General features: G+C 53.8%; 1 long non-coding RNA gene and 2 other non-coding genes across 3 annotated transcripts; all 3 read right to left on the bottom strand.

Moving 5' to 3' along the window:
- Window positions 1-650: 650 nt before the first annotated feature.
- On the bottom strand, window positions 651-3181 carry LOC122219460. Its single transcript, XR_006202379.1, has 2 exons — window positions 3059-3181; window positions 651-1091 (listed from the first exon to the last, which is right to left on the bottom strand). It is a non-coding gene; the product is annotated as an uncharacterized LOC122219460 (long non-coding RNA).
- On the bottom strand, window positions 2793-2864 carry TRNAQ-CUG. Its single transcript has one exon. It is a non-coding gene; the product is annotated as a tRNA-Gln (tRNA).
- A 2803-nt stretch (window positions 3182-5984) lies between the features above and the next one.
- Window positions 5985-6056, bottom strand: TRNAQ-UUG. Its single transcript has one exon. It is a non-coding gene; the product is annotated as a tRNA-Gln (tRNA).
- Window positions 6057-7116: the final 1060 nt, after the last annotated feature.

The raw sequence follows: 7116 nt of genomic DNA, 5'->3' as shown, positions 1-7116 counted from the left end.
CCGCAGCGCACCCTGTCCCCATCCTCACCGGAGCCGGGTGGCTCACCCCCCTTGTGTCCCAAATCTGCTGCGTGTCTTCCCGAATGTCTCCTTGATCCCACCCCCATCCCATCTGACCCCCAACGTCCTTGCTCCTGAGGGCTGGGCTGTGATTAAAGGCAGACGAGGTCCTGGTTTGCGTGGCCGCGACCGAGTTCACCTGCAGAAAAGGTCCAGCTCGCTGCACTCCCGGCGCTTGGCCTCATCCGCGCTCGTCTTCCCGGACTCGGTGATACACTTTCGGCGGACGCTGTGGGGTCCCCCCGCCCTCGGCTGCCGTGGCCGCACCTTGAACGAGTCCCTGTTTGTGGAAACGGGCCGAGCGTTTTGGAAGCTCAGCCGCAGGAAGCACGGCTGCGCGCCGAACTTGCCGGAGGTTCCCCGGCCCTTCCGGCCCCGGGCTCCGCTTCCGATGCCTCCAGCTCAGAGTGAACCTTTCCGGATTCCCCACGTAAATCCTTTGATTCACGCGAATTACACCCACCCTCGTGGGATTCCAGGATGTCGAGCTGCCACCCAGTTTGTAAGTCTCTTGCCGCTACCGGGCGAGGTAAGTGCGGTCCTGCTGAAGGACAGGGCGCTGTCAGACCGTCGATGCGGTTTTCCAGGCATCTCAGAAAGAGCGCAGACAACGCTCTGGTTTATTTTGCAAGTAGCCAGAGAAGGGTGGGGGAAATCAGAAGAAGGAACAGGGAATAGTGGAGCAGAGAAAAACAGGGTCAGACTGTCCTTGGGGTGCAGATCGTGTCCCCAGAGACGGAGCCCTGGGCCCGATTCGTGCAGACTGTGAGCTGTATCATTCCAGACGCCCTCAGACAAATGCTCCAGACTTTGACGACCGCCGTCGTTATTTTCTGCATCCCTTCAAAGCCTGCCAGGCTCGCCAAGGAGACCCTGTTGTGTTCAAGAGCACCGGTGTCTTTGCCCTGAGGTAGGTAAAGAGGCAGAGACCCACAGGACTTGGGACCCAGCTCCCGAGGCTTCTCTCCAGGCTGATGAGCTCATGTCTATGTTCACCAGAAGCGACTTAGCCCTCAGCTCTTTACCAGAAGCTGGAAATTAAAAATGAAACATTATTGGAATCTCCAGCACCCCTCCCCTTTATCTTCCTATTCCTCTGTACCTGGAAATTTCAATAACCTAAGGGAAGAATGCTCTAAGGGAATTAAAATGTATTAAAAGAAACTCTAAGCAGAAAATTTTTAGCATTGTCAGAAGTATACAGAGAGGGAAATAGATACATTTAAAAATGGATACAAGGCAGTTAACATACAACAAAGCTAATATTTCCATCCAGCAAGTGAAGGCGATTTTAAAACAAATTGTGATGGTGTAACTAACTTGACCTATGGAAGAAAACAAAGATGGACATTTACTCTCAACCATGTTAAAAATCAAATTCCAGATAGACTCGTGACTTAGATACAAAATATAAATTAATAAAATACGTAGTTGCAATTAATAAGACAACTCAGAAAAAATTTTACTTGGAAACTATTGGATATTTAAGCGAGGAAGGTTTAAAACAATACTCTTCTGGGGCGCCTGGGTGGCGCAGTCGGTTAAGCGTCCGACTTCAGCCAGGTCACGATCTCGCGGTCCGTGAGTTCGAGCCCCGCGTCAGGCTCTGGGCTGATGGCTCGGAGCCTGGAGCCTGTTTCCGATTCTGTGTCTCCCTCTCTCTCTGCCCCTCCCCCGTTCATGCTCTGTCTCTCTCTGTCCCAAAAATAAATAAAAAACGTTGAAAAAAAATTAAAAAAAAAATAAAACAATACTCTTCAATAAAAGTTTATGAAATCATAATAAAACACCTTAACTCAAATGTACACAAACAGAAGGGGAAATCCACCTGAAAATTAGCAATGAACCAGTCAGAAATGATGTAAAAGGGCTGCTTTGTTCTATGACTTCATTGTTTGAACCAAGAACAGTTTCAAGCAATTTTAATTCTGTATTTTTGTGCTTTCACACGTTTTCCAGCACTCTTCTAAAATATTTCCTCATAAATTTAAATCACTCCCAAGAATGTAACTTGTAGCATATGGTAAACTTAAGAAAGAATCCAATCAATGATTGAATACTGTCCATTGGAAAGTAAAAGCTTTAACGATCTACATGCACTAGGATTTTCTAAAAATATACTTGGTGAAATAAGTAAGACAGAGAAAGACAAATACCTTATGATCTCATTTATATGTGAGATCTAAAACAAACCTGAAACTAATATGATGTTATATATTATTTATACCTCAATTAAAAAAATATGGCATGCTTTTAAGAGTTGAAAGTGCTCATGAATTCTCTTTTAAAAATATTTCTGTTCTATATCTGCCACAAAATTTTATCCCAGTATATTGCATTTTTATGCTTAAAGTCTGTGATTAATGACCCAATTATCCCAGTCTAAAACAAAATCATATAAAAATTGAGGTATGATTTTTAGTTATTTCAGGTGTGTAAGTCTCTCTACTTTAAATGTTTTTCTTCTTGTTTGAGCAGCTATTAAACCTAATAGCAGGCAACAAAACATTAAACATACTTTTTCATAAGTACAGGATATGAAAAATAATATTATACTGGAACTTAATGAAACTGATGGGACTTCCTTCCCTTCCCTCCCCCCACCCCCTTACAGTCACGTGTCTACAGATGAAATGGAATGGAACGGAGCGGAATAGAAATGGTTTGGAAAAGATAGTAAAACGACCAGTAGTTTATAGAAAGGTGGGGATCAAATTGAAAAGGAAACCCTAAGGTCCCACCGAGATTTGAACTCGGATCGCTGGATTCAGAGTCCAGAGTGCTGACCATTACACCATGGGGCCCACCTGGCCACTTTGCCCCCTAATTTGGTGACATAGTTCTTCTTGCCCAAGTCCCCTGATCTATAAGCACAGGTGACTTTTCCACCTCCGGGATGGAGTCGTGGACGTTCACCTGTCGCACATCTCCTACCCCAGGGTCTTATTGGAAAACACCGGCTTCCAAACGTCAGGAACCCTCCCGCCCCCCCTTTTACCTGCGTATTCCCCCAAGCGGTTCCGGAACGGGGTGCTCCGGGCCCCTAAATAGGAGCACAGGTGAGGTCGTGACCCGGGCCGAGCCGTCATCGAGGTTCAGGTTTTGTGACAGGTGTTTGTATTGTTACCTCACGTGAGGCTCACACGCGCCCTGGGAGGTGGGGACACCTGAGGCCGAGGCCTGCGGTCCTTCACTCCGCTTGCTTATCAAGGCTGATTTCCTTCTGCGGGCCCTGCACCTGCGCGGGGGACCGGGGACAGGACTGGAGGAAGGTCCTTGCGGCCCTGGGGCACCTGTGTGTGTGTGTGGGGGGGGGGACCGGTGACGGGGAGGGAGGAGGGTCCCTGCGGCACCTCTTTGGGGGTGGACTGGGGACCGGGAGGGAGGAGGGTCCCTGCGACCCTGGAGCACCTGTGTGTGTGGGGTCCGGTGGCGGGAGGGAGGTCCCTGCGGCTCCGGCACCAGCCCCGTGCCCTCCAGTCCTCTCCCCGACGGAAAGAGCGTGTGGGAGGCCACCGAACGCACGTGACTCGGGGAATGCGTGTCGTGGGGCGCGCCCTGGACATAGCGGAGTAGCGTACGGACCTGGCACCTGCTGGAGCGACACGGGGGCCTCCCGCCCGCCACCGCCCTTTCGTTGGCTGCGTGCGCGCTCTGGGTGCTTTCCCAGGATCCGGAGCCTGTGGGCGCGGGACAGCCGGGCCGGGCTGCCCCCCGGGACTTCAGGATCCGGAGCCCGTGGGCGCAGGGCCGCCGGCCCGGGCCGCCTCCCCAGATTAAAGGCTTCTGCGGCGAAGCGCTGCGAGGACGGCGCGCCCCCTGGTGGACACAGACGGCAAAGCGCAACAAAGCGCCGCGAAACCAGGCCGCCCCCAACACCCCGACCCAGGAGGACCGAACCCCGCAACGCGCCGCTCTCCCTGTAAACACCGGGCTTCTTGCGGGGTCCCCTTGCAGAGCGAGTTTTGCAGGGTGGTTCTTTCTGGAAAGGGGGGCTGGGAATTTTCCTGAAGCCTAGAACAGGTGCAGGTCGTATTCGCGCAGAGTGGGTAGGAACTCGTCGGGACAGAGGGTGCAAATCCTCCGCGGGTCCTTCAATCCGCCAAGACACGGCGCAGATGAGGAAAAGGTCCTGACAAAGAACACCTTTAACCCTGCGCCGGGAAAGCCCCGACGTTTCTCATTCCTCCACGAAGGCAGCCAGAGGTGAACACACTAGTTCAATCACAGTTTCCGACGCCAAAGGAAAAAAAGAATCCCAATGACCTTGACCTTGGGAGGTTCAGGGAGGGCCCCTGACTTGAGCAGCAGCGGCTCCCCGTTTATCAGCACGTCTGTGCTCTTGCTGGGCGCCTCCTGCGGGGGGGGGGGGTTTCCCTTCGCCCGCAGGTGAGCCGGCTGAGAGCCCGGGTGTGACCTGAGCGGGCGCCCAGCAAGGGCACCGTCCAGGAGCCTATGTCTCCGTCCTGCGCCCTCGGAGACGAGATCGGAGCACCCTCAGCCCAAGTCCGCTTCCTGTGCCCACTCCGAAGTCTTCAGCGAACGCACGATTAGGGCGCTCCGGAGGCGGGCCTCGGGAGCTGGGCAGGAATGCAGGGAAAGGGGCCTTTCTTCCCTGAAGTGAGTTCTTGCCCAAAACAGGCGAAATACGGTGGTCCGACCCCCTCCTCCTCCCTTTAGCCACTGAGTGGCCTCATTAAGACCACTCGTTGTGGACATTCATCTCCAGGGAGACGTCTGCTCCGGTCTGGGGGCAAATCTCGTTCTTAGCGGGTGTAGACCTCGGGATCATGGAAGGAAAAGGAGTGAGAAGGAACCAGGTATGGGTTCTGGGATGGGTGAGTCAGTCCGGGTGCACGGCCACGACCAGGGCCCGTGGGACCCAGACCTGAAAGGTGAGCGGGCGTCAGGACTGACCCCTCCCCCTCGCGCAGGAGGGAGGGTTTCTTGCACGAGGAATTGAAACCCGAGGCGGGATGAGAAGGGGAACACCGAGGAGGCACTGACGCCCGGGGCCAGGGAGCCAGCGGCGGCCCCAGGGAGAAGGGCTGCAGGGTGCAAGTTGGTTTTTGGAGAACACGAGGGCAGAGGGGGAGGGCGAAGACATTGAGTGGGTAGAAAACGAGAAGAGACGGGGGAAGAACGGAAAGAACAGAAATACTTTTACCCCGGCTGGTGACTAGAAGCTGACGCGACACCCCGCGAGGGGCAGGAACAGTGACAGACGGACGAGGCAGGAGATGCGGGCAGGTTAGGGCCGCGATCGTGCTGCGGCGAGAATTCTGCAAGCGACCAGCACGGGCGTCCACGCAGCACGACTCACGTGCAAGAAGGAATCTCGGAAGCGTGCAGCTCGCCGAGGGGAGGGGGTGGGGCGAGGGGGCCTGCAAGGGCTGGGGGCCGCGGGAAGCTCCGAGGGGTCGAGGGGGGCCGCAAAGGCTGGGAGCCACGGGCAGGGGACCGTTCGCTCTGCGGGCCTGGGCTTGGTGAGAGCGTCCGATGGAGGAGGCCAAGCGCGGGGAGGGCGGACCCGCTCAGACCGGGTATTGATCACTTCTCAGCTCAGATCCCTTTTCCCGTCTCACAGTAATCTGGCCATTCCTCGTAAAACGGAAGTCCTTCTGTGTGCACTACCTCCTCTGTAGGAATCCAGCCAAGGGCACACGTGGGGGACAGGAGTCCCCCCCCCCCGACCCCCCCCAATCTGGATCTGGGAGCAGTTTACAGGATTGGAGACTGCTTCTTGTTGTGCGCGTTTCTCCGCGGGGTCTCGCTCGCGCGGGCGGGCTCTGGCTTCCGGTAATATTATTGGTCGTTAGGGCTTCGTATGGGCTGCCTTACAGGGGGAGAGGGTCGTTTTAAGAGAGATCACGGGAAGAAAAATAGAAAAAAAAAAAAAAAAAATTGGCAAAGAGAAGCCCGGAAGGTCCCACCGAGATTTGAACTCGGATCGCTGGATTCAAAGTCCAGAGTGCTAACCATTACACCATGGGGCCGGCGGGTGCCGTTGCTTAGCAGGTATCCCTTGTGATAAATATTCATCACTGAGGCGCTGCATCCTAATCCCCAGATTTTCATTTTTTTCCTCCTCCTTCCCCCCCGCCCACCAAGTAAAGCTGTATCGCCCCCTGCAGGCGCATTTTGGAAATGTGGGAGTGCTTTGGCTGTCTCCATGGCTGGGGGCACGAATGGCTGTTACAGGTCAAGACCGACCCGAGAGGCCGAAGGCCTGACCTACTCAGGACAGTCTTCTACAAAGACTGGTCCTTAGGACTGCGCGGCTTTGGTGGCACCACCTTCTGTGCCCTTCATCCGGTTTTCAGGCGCCTTTTTTAACTGAAATTCCTGCTCCCACCTTTGCACCCGTCTGTCCATAGTGAATCGTCTCGTGGACATCTGGCAGGACGCTGTCGGACTTCGTTAGCGTTTTGAGGTTAATTCTGACGTGGGAAGTCACAGTTTCTGGTCGGGGGTGTTGGGAGACTCACGGTTGGAATCCTAAGTCACCACAGGAGAAGTCTGACCGCTGTGAGGCCGCCGTACTGTTAAGTGGCCCGGACCCCGTGTCAGTGGTCTGGCCCACAGTGTCAACGCACAGGGGTGGGGATAAAGATGCCGTCAGGTGATTGTCGCCCTCCGCAGCTATGCCGAGAGTCACCCCAAGTCGGTGAACTTCCACCTGAGCTCCAGACATCTTGGGGCACATCCTGACCACAGAATCCACGAATATAACGAAATGTTTCTTATGGTACCAGATTTTGGGCTGGCTTCCTATGCAGTAATGGTAACCAGAAAAACTTCTAGAAACAGGAATTTTCCCTGTCTACTCCCTCAGTATTGCCCGGTAGGATTGTCCTCAATTTGTCGTCACCGTAAGTAATATGTTAATGAACATCAGCGTTCGTGTCTTCTTATGGGCCTATTTAAGAACTTGCGATAGGCCTCCCAACATGATGATTGTTTACAAAATTGTTGGCCCTGGGGTCTGCAAGAGTGGGATGGAATTTGAAAAGTTAAAAATATGAAGTAGATGATTAAGGCTAAGAAGAACCCCCC

The sequence above is a fragment of the Panthera leo genome, chromosome B2 (assembly GCF_018350215.1).
Source record: "Panthera leo isolate Ple1 chromosome B2, P.leo_Ple1_pat1.1, whole genome shotgun sequence".
NCBI classification, from domain to species: Eukaryota; Metazoa; Chordata; class Mammalia; order Carnivora; family Felidae; genus Panthera; species Panthera leo.
This window is presented reverse-complemented; position numbering and strand designations above follow the sequence as displayed.